Source organism: Lactuca saligna, chromosome 7 (assembly GCF_052625555.1).
Source record: "Lactuca saligna cultivar CGN05327 chromosome 7, ASM5262555v1, whole genome shotgun sequence".
Classification (NCBI taxonomy): Eukaryota; Viridiplantae; Streptophyta; class Magnoliopsida; order Asterales; family Asteraceae; genus Lactuca; species Lactuca saligna.
In genome coordinates this window covers 24481205-24495304 of record NC_136423.1, presented here as the reverse complement: position 1 = coordinate 24495304, position 14100 = coordinate 24481205, and the positions used below count along the sequence as shown (strand labels likewise).

General features: G+C 31.4%; 1 pseudogene; it reads right to left on the bottom strand.

Moving 5' to 3' along the window:
• Positions 1-5487: 5487 nt before the first annotated feature.
• Positions 5488-6537, bottom strand: LOC145006745 (F-box protein At5g03100-like; annotated as a pseudogene).
• Between the last annotated feature and the right edge of the window lie 7563 nt (positions 6538-14100).

The window sequence follows — 14100 nt, the reverse complement described above, 5'->3', positions numbered from 1 at the left end:
TTCTTGGTTTTGGTTATCAGGTGGGAGATGTCACCGGTAAGGATTTGAATGCTGATAAGCTCACTGAGAAAAACATTTGTTATCATTTATTAAATTACAATCTATCTATGGTATAATAATTACAATTCTTCGTCTCTACACATTATAATAATAAACTTTTGAAATGACAATGAATTTTGGCAATCTCTTCAAAAAGAGTACCAAAATAGCACCAGAACTAAAACCTTCATGAGAATATGCCATTATAGCAAACAATTTTGGTAAACCCAATAGAATTTTGCAATGAACTTCGAATAAAACTCCAAAGATGTTAGCAACTAGCAAGCTTATGGGAGGACAATTAAAACCGTGACATAACAACACCTAATAGTAAGTCTTAGATTTTAGGAAATCCGCTAGAGATCAAAATGAATTTGTTTAAACAGTCTACCATCAATAGTAATGAACTTTAGGAAATCCCCTGCCAACATTAAGAAATTAATTTGTTTTATATTAAAGCATTATACTTTCAACAGTATTTTTTAAGGCATTGTCGTTTGCAAAAAGTTCTTTACAGTAAATTCATTTCTTTTTTGTTAAAGCTTGGTCATATATATATGAGATTAAGAAAAATGGGATCACAAATACCTAGGAGTCACAGAACATAGAAGTACATACATAAATTACTTATTTCCTGTTTTCCTAATTTATACCTAGGAATAAGAGTAATTCCAATGGGTGAAGATTTAGGAGTTATATCAACGAAATAAACAGACAACTAATAATATCAATGGAATCACAAACTTTAACAAATATTAGATCCCACAAAAAAATATTGTTTGTTAATGAATAAACTTAGACGACTGTATGTTTTTCCATTCTTGGCTCCACCATATTACATTTCATAAATAAGTATCGAATTATCTTTTATATGAATCTAGTCATTTTATAGCTAATGGTAATTAGTAGGAGTATTTTCAAAATTCCTAAATAAAGAAAAAGTTAGTAATATAATATTAGTTATTTATGACAAATATAATAAACTTTATAATAAACTTACAGATGAAAGTCTTTATAAATTAATACTTTTTTACAAAACTTTGATTGTTTATTACAATTTTAAATTATCAATAATATTTTTCTTTTTAACCGTGGTTTCCTTTGGATCCGTCTCAATCTTGCTGGAGGGTATTTTCAGCATATATATGCCTTGTTGCTTCTTCTTTCAATTTTTATGCAAGTTAAGATTTGTTGCTACTCTCTTTAATTGGTTCTCATAGATGCTTAGATGAAAGTTCATGACTCAAGTTAGAAAGACATCAAGTTTTTGTACCATATTTATTATAAGTCATTCACACAAATAATTTATTTATTTTTTGTAAGTTAAACTTTCTTATTATTTTTTTTTCTAAGAGATGTTTTGAATGAGTATTTTTTTTACGAAGATAATGTTTCTTTTGGTTTTGCAGATGGTTATATTATGTGTGCTGATTTGAAAACACAAAAAAGTATTAAAAGCACAAGTGGATTTGGAACTTAAATGTAACTATATCATTATCTTTGAATATTTTTTAATTAATAATGGACGATACTAGCAATATTGGTAATAATCAAGTTGGTTTTTTTAATTGTAGTCGAATAGTAAGTACTTAGCATGTTGTTAGTTTTGTATATACTACAGGCCATTATTTATATAAAATATTATAATTATAATATTGTCGATTTCTGAACTTATATAAGAGAAACCCTTGTATCTTTATTATATATTCAGTAAGAAAGACAATAAAAACACTTACAATAATCTAGAGATATAGTCATTTAATATATTGATTACTTATAAATTATTAGCAAAAGTTGCTGATCTTTAATTTACCAATAATCCACAAGTATATGGTGCCATTTTATAAAGGAAATTCTTCTTTTTGTAAAATCATTATTAAAAAGAAATAAATGGAAGAGGTATCTTATAATGAAAGAAAAAAGATGGAGACAATGGAGTTATAGATTTATTGGGATGGTAAGTTACAATAGGAAAAATGATGTTTTAGCCAATAAACTTTTTTTCTTCCCACGCGCTCCCGTGTGGTCGATCTTACAACTCGTATATGTTTAATAAGAATCATACACCAAAAGTAAGTGTTTAATAAGAATAAAACCTTTTCTACAACCCACGCGTTTGTTTTCTGAGTGATATTATGTTGCATTATACAAACTCATGCGTTATATAAAATAGGGGTATTTACATGTGTAATTAAATACTTAAAATATTACAAAGTTATTAAAAAAATACAACATTACAATGCATGAGTTTTTCTAAATTAATAATATATTATTTTATCATATAGTCAATTTTTTAATTCTATTTAAAATTATCACCCGTGGTATCCACAGGTTTTAACATAGTATATTTATATTTATACTACTATATAAAGTATTTTGGTTAAATTAGGGATGGCAAAAAACCCCATACCCAATGGTGAACCCGAAATTCGCACCCGTTTTGACTGCCGAGTTGACTAGGGATGGGGAATCCCCGAATAAAAAAGTGGGGATGGGGATACCCCTAATCCCCAACCCTAGACCCGCCCCCGATATATATATTAATATTAAAAAACAATACAAAACATATATTAATATATAAAAGTAATACAAAACATATATTACAATACATAAAATTTGATCCAAGTAACATAACTCATTAGCAATTATTTGGTTGAAATTATACTTTTTATTATTCTTTTATCTAATTTAAACTTATGTATAGTTTTCTTCTATCTAGTTTATCTATTTTACCTCAAATATCGCTATGATAATTTTTTTCAATTTATTTTTCATGTATTTATTTAACTTTGGTAGAAATTGAGTTTACATTTTTTATGCAATCTATGAATATTTTTATATTTTTGTAAATTCTTTAAGCTTATGCTGGTAAAATTGAAATTTAGAGTTTTTATTTATGTAAAAGTTTTCATATTAAAACAGGAAAATAAATCCCCGATTCCTCGCTGGTACTCAATAGTCCCTGTTGGGGTGGGTGGGGATAGAGGTTTATTTATATTCCCCGATGGGGATGGGGATGGGGATTGCAATTGGGGGATAGAGATAGGATTGGGTCCTCTGTATTCCCCACCCCCATTGCCATCTGTAGGTTAAGTATTAATTATAATGTTTAATGTACAATCAATCTATTATGCAAAGAACACTAATTATATCAAGAAATCAAACATTGAAACCCCTACCACAAATTGAGGACGTATTTATGAATAATTACAAATTTTAAAATTCAAATTCTCTTCATCGATCGCTCTCTCTGTAAAGATCTCATTATCTCTTCAAAATCATCAATGTCTAATAAAAATCAACATTGTAGAATATCTTTGGAAATTAAAACCTCTTGAATTTTTTGATTGTTTTTTACATTTCATTATTTTGCTACTTTGTTACAATTGATGGCAGGTTGACTCAAACATTGTTGTTTTTTGGTGTACAATTTGGATTTTGAGCTATGTGATTTTGATTTTTTTGACGGCTTGAAAATGTAGGATGCCCTAATTATTCTCTTTAACTCCTTATAATCACTCACTATGAATAAATTGGTAGCATTGATTTGTGTCCATAATCAGTTTTGGTTTTACTGAATGGTATTTTAGGTATTTGACAAAGAGTTGAGTATCTAATGTTCTTTACTCTGTTTTTTCAGCTTCATCAACTGGTTCAAACAGCCTGTTGTTTTGGACGAAATTCTTGGTTGATCATCTATTGGAATCACTGATTCCATTCCAACAGAAACAATTTATGATATCCATGTAAATAAGAACCACTAGTAATCATAGAAGTGGATTCCGTGATTCCAACTGAATGCATACAAATGGAGTTCTATTGGTATCTAAACTTACTTATTCAAGTATATTATGATGTAATTGAACTTTTCATATTTGACTCTTTTTTGTTGAAACCATATTATCTATGTTTAATGAGACTCAATCGGGATGATTATGCTGAAACAGTTGCTACATGATTCGAGAATGAAAATGAAAATGACCTTGTGGTGCGTGTATTTATAAACTACCAACAATATTCTAATGTATTGTTGTTTGGTTATACCTTTTAGTTACTAATCTTTGTTACGTTGAATGTAATTGTCTTGTAGATACGAATTTTGGATATTTTGTAAAGTTTACTTTGATAATTGTTATGTAGATACGAGTCACAATGGCATAACAGGTACAAAGTATGAGGTTGATTACATTAAAGTGTGAAAAATGGTTTTTTGGGTAGATTCAAAATAGTTGGTTGGCCATAACTAGCGGAATATATCCCCAATATACCATTGCATAACAACACGCTTACCAAAACAAGAAGCATGAAACTTTAAGTCAATTGTAATTAAGTCCATGTTAGGTAACTTTTCATAACCACTTGTCTGGAAGACTACAAAAAAAACATTATAATTGTTATTCAAATTGGGAGATGATTTGTACACAACAAATTTTCTCAGTACACCACAATTGGTGCTTTAAAATGTTGTACTGTACAACTCTATAAAACATTAATTGTTGTGTATGTCAAAACACTGTTGTGTAGGAATCATTTCCCATTCGAATTGCTCAAGAAAATGCCACAACTCATAAAGAATGGATATTACAAACAAAAACCAAGCTTCGAAACGAAAATAAATGAATGAGAGTAACAACTAATAATGCATTGACTATATCAAGAAAGATCACAAGAAACAGTAGATTGATCAATACTTTAAAATAAGAAATGATCCAAAACACAAATGAGAGGACCCAATGAACCCAAGTAAACCTTACAAAAACAAACAGAGAAATATGAAAGTATTTCATAATAACAATAATGCCTAAACATGAATCCAAAGCATCACCAATCTCATGGAATCACTTTGAATTGCTCTCACTCTCACACTCAAACTCAATATGAAAACCATCAGGAAACTTGATATTTTATGGAACAACGAAACCTTTAGCTTTTAAACGAGACAGAACCTACAAACAAAACAATACAGGTGGAAAGGACAAAAAAAATTAGAATCATGAATTGCATATTTACATGTATGATTAATCATGAATAAAGAAAACTAATTAAAATATAGCTATGACATCTCGTAAGAAGTAACAGAGAGAAACCTAAGAAGCAGAAGCAAAGACACTCATGCTCCATAAGTGAGTTTTAAACAGCAAAATGAGAAAACGCCGTATAACAATTAATGATTAAAAAATAAGAATGTTTAGGTGGGTTTGTTTGGGGTTTCTTCTGCAATGCATATTTTGGATTTGCAATTTCATAGTGATAACCAGGACTTGAAGCAGGTAATCAGTTGATTGGAGCTAATGATAGTTAAAGGTCAATCTTTAATTCAGTAACTACTTACCTTCTTTATTTTTTTGACTCTAAGCAATCAGAAATCATAATCATAATCATTTTTAGCTAAACACTCAAAATGTACATTTTATCAAGGGATAAACAATAAAGTACTAATTAATAAAGCTATTGATTCTATAAATTTTTACAAAGATATAAATTGTCAGAGGAAAAGAAATTTTACCTTAGAACAGAAACTTCCAATTTTAAGCTCCTTGACATGGGATAGATTTAGTATAAATCTTTTAAGCATCTCTTCTCTACGTGCTCTCCTCCAATGCCACAAGTTTGTATAATCTAACTAAGCTTCAACTAAAGAAGACACATTTACCAAAAAAAAAAAAGATTCAGCAACACCAGATCACCTTTGATTGTTAGTGATAAAACATCAGGAGCATTGATGTCAAGAATATCTTCAAGGCCTTCATAATCGTATTCAGGTTCATGGTATCCAGATAACACCAACTTCTTTACACTTTTTGAAGTAATATTAAGCCTAAACCGACCAAAACCATAGCAACGATCTAATACCAAAGTTTCCAATACAGACTCCCTGATAATATATTTTAATTAAAGCTTCATCTAAACTCCCACAGATTATACAAAAACTCTGAAGATTTTTCCAACTAATCGTCACAAATGGATTAAATACACAGCCTTCTAATGTCAGCTTATTAAAACATGAACGGATTACAAAAATTTGATCTAATAGAAATTTACCTTGTAACTTTAAATTAAGCTCTTTAACGTTACAGCTTATAGAATAACGAATCTGATTGTCAACGAAGGAAACCAAATTGGACCGCGGTAAAATAGGATCTGAGTCTATAAAGACGAGAGTATGTACCTAAGATGTTTCCATCGTCTTGAGAGCTTGCCTGTTCTAATGGTGTCTTTTGTTGTGGGTAAACCAGACAAGATTTCAAAAAGAAAGCAATCTGACAATGCACTGATTCGATCTTCTCCCCCCTCCTCCATGATTTCTTCAAACTTTATCCGTTTTGTAGGAATTTTAGGTTGATTTTGACCTTCTACTACCATTTCCATGGCGGCAACGAAGTTCCGCTGCTTTCCCTCAAGAAATTTTGCAACAAACCCCGAATTAGGTGTAAATGTATACAAAACTGTGAAATAATGTTTGCTTTCGCCTCTAAACTTTAAAAAGTTACAAATCATTCCCTATAAAAACTGAGAATTCTTTCTAACTATTAGCCGATAATTTAGAAAAACCATTTAGCTAGGAAGATAAAGTAGAGATAAAGTTGTCTTAATCAATCCAAGTTGTGACACTAGATATCTATAAGGTTTGTAACCTAAATCAAAATTGGTTTAGTCAGTTTGGACTTGTTTGACTTAAAAACAGATCTAACATGAAATATGACGTTAAAAAAAGACATGTGTCATGGGATATCATGAGCGGGTCAATTTGAGAGCCAATTATGGCACATTAACTTGTGATTCAAGGAGGATTTCTACTAATGAGACATGTTGCTCAACTTTAAAAAATGAAAGCACTACTGGTGTGAAACACAACAAACGTTATTTTTCCAACGAAATTAAGGTTTATGATGTTAAGATTAAGGATTTCGATAAATGCACACAATACATAATTATCTAGATGATATGAGATGAAAAGGCTAAACAACAAGTAGTGCTGTAAACGAACACGAACAATGTGTGTTCATGCTCATTCGTTTAAGTTGGCCGAACAAACAAACGAATACGAACGGATAAATGAACGAGTTTTTTTTGTTCATGTTTGTTCATTTAAGAAATTATTGTGTTCATTCATTTATGTTCATGAACATATTAAATGAACATAAACAAACAAAGATAAACAAACACAATTGAACATATATTAATATAGTAATATACTAAAAAACAATTGAACATAAATAAACTTAAATGAATATAAGTAAACTTAAACGAACAACATAAATAAAATTCCACGAATATAAATAAACGAACAATATCATTATTCATGTTCGTTCGTTTAACTAAACAAATGAGTATTTTTTTTTAATGTTCTCTCATTTATTAAATAAACAAACATAGACGAACTTCCCGCCAAACGATTCATGAACACTGTGTGAACGTTCGGTTTGTTTGTAGTCATAAAAACATGGAACACAAGGATTTAAGGTTCATTTTATTAGAGTAATCAAGTTACGTCCACTATAGAACTAGAGAGAGTTTTTATTGATAATCTTCAATACACAAACATTTAATATATATTAGGATTACAATCAATGAGACATATTTATAGAGATCATTTGACCCAAAATCGTTATGGATAGTCCCACGGGCGCAGTACATAAAAGATACTTATGTGTTTGCATAAATTCGGTTTTGACCGGTCTTTCCACAAGCAGTTCTGGATCGGTTTAATGCATTTTGATCCGATATTTCAATTTGTTTTAACTAAATTTATAAGCACCCACCTATAACATAAAATGAAACATAACTTCATTAAAATATTTCAAAAATACATGAAACATCAAAATGGAAGAGTTTTGGATGCCAAAACTAACCTACTAAACTCGTAATAATAATAATAAAGTGTTGTTATAATATTTTGTTAAATACTCTTCATTTTTGTGGTCTTCTACTTTGGGTTCATCTTCATAGGGTCTCCTCAATACCATCGTATTCATCTTCATCTTCATCCTCATCCTCATAGTCATTGATGTCGTAAGTCGGTTCTAGAGGCATTGATTTGCCTTGTTCCCATTCTTATTCCATTATTTCGAGCTCGACATTGTCTTGATGTGGGTCTTGAAGTGTTGAAAAGTGTTATATACATTGTCATTGTACCAAAATAAAAGAAAATTTTATTGCCATTAGTTTTAACTTTCCATTTTTAACATGTTCATAAGTTGGACATCAAAAAGGTTTTAACTGTGTGTAATCTGTAGCTTTCATGGATCATAACTCAAACATAGTTTTCTTCTCAATTACATGTGATGGTGATTAGTGTTGGTGATTTTAGTGTCACTGTGTGATTTTATGTAATTGGAACTAACATGTGAGCTAAAGGGCTTTATAATTTGTATTCTAATATATGTATGGGTTTGTGTGGAGTGCACGCATGTATAAGATTGAATTAGATGCCGGTTCAACAGCAAGTCGGGGGTTCGAGGCAACGCCCCTAGCGGGATCCAAGGGGAAGAGCCCCTGGCTTCCAAATTTTAAATATGGGAATATAGTAGGAAAATCGAATTCTTGAGGGTGATTATGGTAAATTGACGAAATTCATCAATTTTGGAAACCCTTGATTTCCTCATTAAATTCTAGATTTTCTGACATGCTTCCAAAGGAACCCATGACGGCAACCCTAAGAGGCAAACCCTAAATCTCGTTTATATATAAATGGGTCTTCTCTTTGAGAAGAGGGACATAATCATTAGCTCTCTTTTCTTCAAACGAACATATAATCCTTCTAACAATTTGGCTTACGATTTCTGTGCCTAGATTCGTAAGTGTCCTCTTGGATTATCTTAGGCTGAATTTCTTGCAACCCAGGCATAGGGTAGAAGTATCAGTTCAGAAAATGTTCACACGATCCAAGGGGTATCCAGGTCTCCAACATAAACCCTAATTCATCCAACAATTGGTTAACAATATAGCAAATAATCAAGGTAGTCTCCGCCTAAAAGGGCTATGGAACTTAGAATTTGAAGGCATACATCAGACCTTCTCCACTATAGTGTTTCATCCTTTTGAATACACCATATTTTAGGTGTATGGACCACTATGTGATGTTGAGTCATGCTTCCTTTTAGCAATAGGCATTAAACTATTCTAAGAAAAAGTCAAGTCCATTATCCATGCAATGATACTTTACCACCAATCTTGATTGTTTTTCAACATGTACTTTCCAATTTTTGAAAGTAAAAAACAAAAAACTACTCCATGTTTTAAAAAAGAAAGACCATACCTTTCTTGAGAAATCATCAATAAGAGTTAGAATATAGTTATGTCCGCATTTCAAAGCAACTCACAATGGTCCCCATAAGTCCAAGCGGACATAGTCAAGTGATCCGGTTATTGTATGAATACTACTCATAAAGCTCAGTTGTCATGATTTGGTGATTAGGACTAAAGTCTTTTTTTACTATGACATTCTTTGTGTGTGCATACGCCTGATGAAAAGAAACATAATACAATCTAATTGAGATGAGCATGTCTAATTATAAAGCACATACCAAATATGTTTACAAAATTTCAACTTTAGCCCTTGACTTTGAAGTATTGTTAACTTTAAAGACAAAATCCACTAATTTCAGTGAACAATAAATCATATTGAGTCTATATTAAGTTTAATAAACTCAAAAAACAAATACTCTTTTTCAAACATTTAATTGTTCATTGTTTCAACTCTTTTCCACGTTCTTCTATGAAATGAACTCCTAATTTTTGCTTGCTTTGGCGTCAGTTGTGAGTGAAAGGTGACATAGAAATGGTTGTCAGCAGAATCACATATTGTAAAGGTCGGTAGTTGTACCCACCCGCACATTGCATGGTGGTGCCATGTCACCGCAGTTATGTGGTGAACACCACACTGTAACATCCAAAATTTTAAACCAATTTTTTTAAGTAAACAACCCAAAACCATTTTCATAATAAAATGCAAGTATCAAATTGTTTCATTCATCAAAGAAAAGTCAAAAACATGAATCAGAGTTTATAGAAATCAAAACATAATAATCTCCAAATGCGTGTACAGTCAAGTTGCATCGTTCTCTTTGCCAAAAGAACAATTAAAACACATGCTCTAATTATTTTTCTACCAAATTCTAATGATTTCACAAATTGACTATAAAATTGTTCGCTTTTCTTGACCAATCAGTAAAAGTTGTCATCAACACCCTAGAAGGGATAGGAATCATTCCATGGAGACATTATGTGATAAACTAGACCCTTCTATCTAACCTCAGCCTTTGGATTGTAACTTGGATTTTCTTAGATTTATTTTCACATTTTACAAAATGACAAATAAAAACAACATTTTTCTTGGCTAATCTGTAAGGAATGTCAATCACGTCAAACTTAGGAATGAAATCATATCAAGCCAAAATTACATAAGAAACTATAAATCCTACCAAAATCCAAATGGAGTTTCTTATATTAAATTATGATGTTTACAAAAAGATCAAAATGATCACTTACTATACAAACATATCTTGCAAGTTTGGTCGTCCCGCACTTCTTTATGATTATCGCATTGCCATATTTCCTAGTCAAAATCCCATCTCCCATGAGTGGGCAAAGCATGTTGACATTGATAAACACTTCGTACGAAAAATATCATGTGTTGCACAATTTTTTTAGGTGTTGAACTACTAGAAAAAACTCATTTTTTAAGACAGTTTTCATCACAAAATCCGTCACTAAAAGATCACCGTTTACGCTAAATTTACATTTATCGAACTTTGTGACGGCTATGATGGATTGCCGTTGGATTTCCGATGGATTTGCACTAAATTTACATTCGACGATAAATTTGAAGAGTAACACATGCTATGTGCCGGGTCCGCCCATGGTACCCAAAGTCAATGTTAACATGTTTTTGATATGAGTTGTCAACCCTTTTTTTCCTTTTCACTGAGTTGTCAAATCTTCAATTATTTTTTTTTTTAATTTCTTTGACATTTCATTGGAAATTAAAAGAAATTACTCATTTGTATCGAAGTTTCTTATTATAGACAGACGGAACTTTTATTTGTTAAGAGTTTATCGACATGTTTTTTCCTAATTGAGATAGCGACTACACAATGTCACCTATCAAAGTTTAGTAACATTTAATAGATAGAGATTTGCGTGTTTAACTCTTAATAAAGGACAAATAATATTGTATCAAAGTACAACCACACTTTTGCCTTTACAACATTTGTCATTTCTCAAATCCTATTGATCATACCTTGTTTGATATTATCTGTTGAATTTTTTAGGTTTAACTTGGAATTATGATCTTTGATTTAGATACTTTTATATCTAAGGTTGCATGTTTAATTTTTTACAGTTTGTATATTTGACAACAACAATCAATTTACATTATGTTTACATAGAGTGTTGCGATAAAAACTCAAATGAACCTCACATGTTGACCTTATGAAAATGTTAATTTGTTTATTTAGTTATTGTTTTTTCAAGTCGATTAGACTATTCCATGTAGTAAAATTGTTGTCTTCCTACATTTTTTTTTACCAACAAAGATCTATGGCACCTAGGGCTGTAAATGAACTGAACGTTCGGCGAACCGTTCGTGAATTGTTCGGCGGGAAGTTCGTTTATGTTCGTTTATTTAATAAATGAACGAACATGAACAAAAATTATCGTTCGTTTAGTTAAATGAACGGACATGAACAATGGTCTCGTTCGTTCATTTATGTTCGTAAACATTCGTTTATGATTTTTGTTTACGTTCGTTTATGTTCGTTCGTTTAAGTTTATTTATATTCATCCATATTCAATTATTTTTTATTATATTACTATATTATATGTTTGTTTATGTTCATATATGTTCAATTGTTTTTTTTATCTTTGTTCGTTTATATTTGTTCGTTTAGCATGTTCACGAACATAAATGAACGAACATGAACAAAGTAATTTGTTAAACGAACGAACATGAACAAGAAAATCTCGTTCGTTTATCCGTTCGTGTTCGTTTGTTGTTCGGCTAACTTAAACGAACGAACATGAACAAGACCTTGTTCGTGTTCGTTTGGTTCGTTTACAACCCTAATGGCACCCCTTAAACGATAATGTTTATTAAATATATGACCACCTTATTTACTTTTATCCATATTACACATGGTATTCTTTAATATCGGGATATGTTTTAGTGTGTATAGTTATGTTCAAAGATTTTAAATTTCTTGGTTGTTGTGTCAATTACAAATTTATAAATATTAGGTTGTCAATAATTTTAGTTAGATGGTATTTATTTTTTTGGTAAATTGATTGACAAAATCTATCGCCAACCAAAATGATCTAATTTCTGAAAAGTATTTTATAAAGAACTTAAATGTTAGAGTTTAAGTGTTTATTAAGGTAAGTATTAACTGACCCAAAACCAAAAAGACTTTTAGTTCAATCGTATCAAGTGGTGCCCTCCCTCATTGAGGTTGAGGATTCAAGTCCCGTTGTGGACGTAAGTGGATTAAGGTGTTAGTTTAAGAGTAGATTATATATTATATTTATCGGTTCAAAAATAAATAAATAAACAAACAAACAACAACAACAACAACAACAACAATAATAATAATAACAATAATAATAATAATAACCGACCCAAAAGTAGGTTATTATTAGCATGTGACAATTCTTAGGTTCCATATGATTAATAAATCATTCCAAAGAAAGGCTTATTGAAATAAGTACATTTTTGGAACATTTGATTTCAGTAAGGTATGAAAGCAAAGGAAAACTGTAACACGTGTTCCCATATATGATTCTTCCGATCTAATTTTTTGGGGTTTTGGCTTAGCCACGACGTGGTGATGGAATGACCACGACATGGCAGCTTCGTTCAGAAAACATGCATTCGTGATGCACCACGGTGTGGCAAGTTCTTGGCCATGACGTGGTGGCAGTTGGGGTTCACAACCCTAGAATTTGGGACTGGTGCCTTATTCAAATGCACTAAATCTTATGGGTTGCCTCATCTAGCAACCTTCACCACCTCTAAAGTGTTCTTGTCTAAACTCTAGCCTCCCTTCAAGATTTTGAGCTCATTCTTTGTGTTTTTGTGATCTTTGAAAGAAGAAGAAGAAGAAGCACCAGCGCTAGAAATCACCAAGAAACTCAGATCTACCTTTGTTATCATCTTCTGAACCTTTGTAAATCATCAAGACTTGATCTTTTTGGTTCCTTTCTTATAGATCTAAGATTATTTGCATGTTTTGGTTCACAGTTGAGATTTTAGTGATTGAATGAGATAAAATTTGCAACTTTATAACTCACCAAGGTCCCTTAAGCATAATACCTTCTAGATCTAGAGGTTTGATGAGATTGTAGGTCATGCATGTGGTTTAGGTCATTTTTCCATCTTTTAACCTACTTTGAGTGAGGAACATGTATAGGGCATGCATGTCCACAAATTCCTTATTGTTATTGATCTTTAGGGTTCCAAGAAGCTTACTAGAAAGTATGAACGAAAGGATTAACATATTAAGGACTCAATCCATTAAGTTGTCCAAATGCTGGAACCACGATGTAGCAAGGTGATGGCAACAATTCTGGAAAATTTTGTAAATCTTCTCCAAATTTAGAAGTTTTATTGGTCTATTTACACATTAGTGGGATCTGTTTGGCTTTATTTAATATGTGGGAGATTGTTTTGGTTGTTAAGAGAGTGTTTCTATTAGCGGTTGAGGTTCGTTGTTTCATTTGATCTGCTTCATCCTTTGGGTAAGGTTATGTTAAAGAACGAACACAGTTGGCCTGAGGAGTGTTGTGTTTTCTCCTGTGGAGTATGAAATTTTGAGTTTTCAAGTTGGAGCAAGCATTCAATTGTCTGTCTTTTTTTTTGGTTGCATATGATCATGTTTCATCTAATGATGAGTCGGTCACAGCCTGGACTGTGGAAGGGTTGCATGTCACAGAATTGTATGGATTTTATGGTTCTTGGTAAGTGTTGAGTGGGATGTTGACTGGGTTCCTATAGGTCAGTGGGGTAATGGTGGTGTGCCTATAGGACTACAGGTGTTGGTTGGGAGTCTTCATGTATGTGGTTAG